This window comes from Herpailurus yagouaroundi, unplaced genomic scaffold (assembly GCF_014898765.1).
Source record: "Herpailurus yagouaroundi ecotype Mexico unplaced genomic scaffold, PumYag 205, whole genome shotgun sequence".
NCBI classification, from domain to species: Eukaryota; Metazoa; Chordata; class Mammalia; order Carnivora; family Felidae; genus Herpailurus; species Herpailurus yagouaroundi.
The window spans coordinates 15,403,425-15,406,369 of NW_024412436.1; positions in this window are offsets into that span (position 1 = coordinate 15,403,425).

The following is a 2,945-nucleotide window of genomic DNA, read 5'->3' on the forward strand; positions in this document are numbered from 1 at the left end:
GGGGGGAGGTTTTGCACAATAGTCGCTCCGCAAGTGAGAAGTTAAATGAAATACGAGTTGCTTTCGTGATGTGCAGATGTGGGGCAGGGTCTTGACCTCCCGGGAAGCCAGAAGGTGGGTGCCGGGCTGGAGGCCTTGTTCCCGCCAGCCCCTCGCCCGTGACCGTGGCGGGCAGACACCGCGTGAGGCCCGAGTGGGACAGAGGCCGGGAGGCGCCAGGACTGTGACCGCCCCCCACCCCCCGCCCCCCGCCGGCCGCGCTGGGCGCTCGGGGTCCGTGCGTCGGGCGCGAAGGGCCCGCGCCGCGACATGGAAGGGAGGGGCTCCTGGGAGGGGGCCCGTCGGGCTGCAGCGGTGTCCACTTCCCACCCGCGGGGGATGTGCTCCCTTTCTCGGGGGCTTTTATGGGGCTTTCCCTCTCGTCTTCAAGAGGGCGAAGCAGCCGGGAGGCAGGAGGAGGGGGAGGGACGAGGGGAGCCCCACCAGCCAACCGCTTCTGGCAGCCGCCCGTCTCCACGTAGGGAGGCTGACTTTCCCGTTCGGACATCACATCAGGTAAGAGGAAGTCGAGACTCAAGGAACGATAATAGTCGCGCGCGCCCGGCTGTGGGCGGCTGGGGCTCCGGGAAGACTTGGCCAGGGAGGGGATCCCTCGGGGACGCCGGTGGGCCGATGGGACCTGCAGGACTGGGGGGGGGGGGGGCGCGGTGCTCCCAGCTCCTGCCAGCTGGCGGGCCTTGGGCTCAGCGTCCTTGACGCTAAGAGGGAGAGAGAACCCAGCTCGCAGGTGCACGTGGCCCATCAGGCCCCAGCCCGGAACACTTGCGTCGCTTTGAAGAGACAGAGGCTGAAGGTGCCGGCGTCACTTAATCCTGAGAAGACAGTGGTTGCATCACCAAGGGACAAGGGACAGGAGAGGGGATTTCACAGGGTGATGTGCACGTGGCCTGGCTCCATCTCCTCGTGAGCTGACGGCCCCCCGGCGAAACCCTCGCCTCAGGTCTGCCTGGCACGGCGCCCGTCCTCAGGCAGCCCCGCGGCGGGCACAGCCGGACGGGTCGGCACCTGCCACAGGAACCCGGGGAGAATATGCGTGGTTCTGGGATCCGGCATGCCCGGGCCCTGCCCAGCCGCTTGGTGGGACAGAGGGACCCGTCAACGGAGGTTAGGTTGCGGGCCGGAGGGGATTCTCGCTGCACACCAGGGGCCGCTTCCTGGGCGTCGGGGTCACGCACGGAGGTTTTGTGGGTGTGACTGCCGTGTCGAAATTCTCTCGGGTGTCACAGCTCCAACCGCGTCTGTGGGAAGGGCTAACAAAGAGGGAAACTGAGGCACAGTGGCGGGAAGCGTGTGTCCCGAGCTCACACCGGGATTTTCAAATCTGGCCGGTGCCCGGTGGGTCTGGGTCCGTGTCTCCTGCCTGCCCACGGCGAGTACGTCGGTTCTGCGGGGCTGTCTCGTTTTTTAATCTGACGCTCGTTTCTATCGAACGGTGCCCGATGCCTTCACGAAAGGCCACTAAGACATCAAAAACAGCGTTCACTCACCCCAACAGATCATGAGCCAAAAAATACACACGTGTGAAGGCTAATTGTTGAGCCATAAATCTTAAGAGGCTGCTGCTGCCTCTTAACGAGGATGTGCTGTGCTCACGGCAGAGGCACGAAGCGGGCACGCGCCTCCCGCTGCCAGCTGCCCGCAGACACCCGGCACCCACACCCCGCCCCGCGGTACAGACGTGTCAGCGGGCCCTGCATGGCCCACGGCCTCATTGTCCCACGGCCACGTTGTCATTTGCTCCTTCCTGGGACTGCGGAAAACAAACTGCCTCTTTCTAAAGAAAGAAGTGACCACCCACAGGGTGTGGGGCCCTAGCCGCTCCTGGGGCTACGTGGTGTCCTTCCCCCCGGTCGTGGCCGCCTGGCCCTCCCCCCATCCGCCCACGCATACCAACCTCCCAGACCCAACGACCTCATTCAACACACCAGCGGCCCTTCCGAAGCCAGGAAGTTTGCTCTCTGTCCGCTTCTATTTCGGGAGCTTGGACTCAGCCCTGGAATTTTACAAGCCTGGGAGGAACTGGCTGGGCCTTGGCACTTTCCTCTGCCCCCCCACATGCCCCCGTCCCCTGCGTCCCCAGACTCCGCGAGGCTGGCTTTCCCAGGCTGGCCGCGGGGCAGCGTGGGGAGCCGCAGAGGCCCCGTGCAGGGAGCTAAGCTGCGATCCCTCAACCGCAGGATCTCTTAGCTGATGTTAGGGCAAAATAAAGTGTCTGACTGTAAAGGTAAACTGCCCGTGACGCTCTGCGACCCGGCTCCCGGCGGGCACGCGGTTTCCGAGGTCGCCAGTTCCCCCGCCGGCGTGTGGGACAGAGCCAGTGGCCCCGAGCAGGTGCTCGGTGAAGGTGGAGGGAGCGAGGGAGGGAGGGGGCCACGTCGCAGCTGCCCGTCCTCAGGCACAGAGGACACGGGGAGAGAATGGGTGGCTCCCAGCAAACCATCCCGTCCGCCAAGTCTTAGGGACAAAAGTCTGCCACCCGCTGACGGAGAGGTGTGCCGTCCTCACGTTCCTCCCATTCCTGCTTTAATTCTGGAAGTCCCGACAAGGGAAAGACATGAGGGAGAACCTGTGCTCCCTCCTGGGACGCGGCTGCTGTGGGTGACCCACTCTCGTCGGGTCCCTGCAGCCAAGTCAGGGACGTCTAACGGCAGAGTCCCCGTGCACACCACACGAACAGAAACCATGCATTCGAGTGACCCCAGACTCACCTGACTGATCTGTGAATGGCAAGAATCATTGATTAGCAAAGCTCAGTAGAGTATTGTTGAATCCTTGTCTGGGTCCAGATACCCCTGCCTGGGGGCAGATACCCCTCATCCGGGGGTCGATAACCCTCATCTGGGGCAGATACCCCTCGTCTGGGGGCAGATACCCCTCGTCTGGGG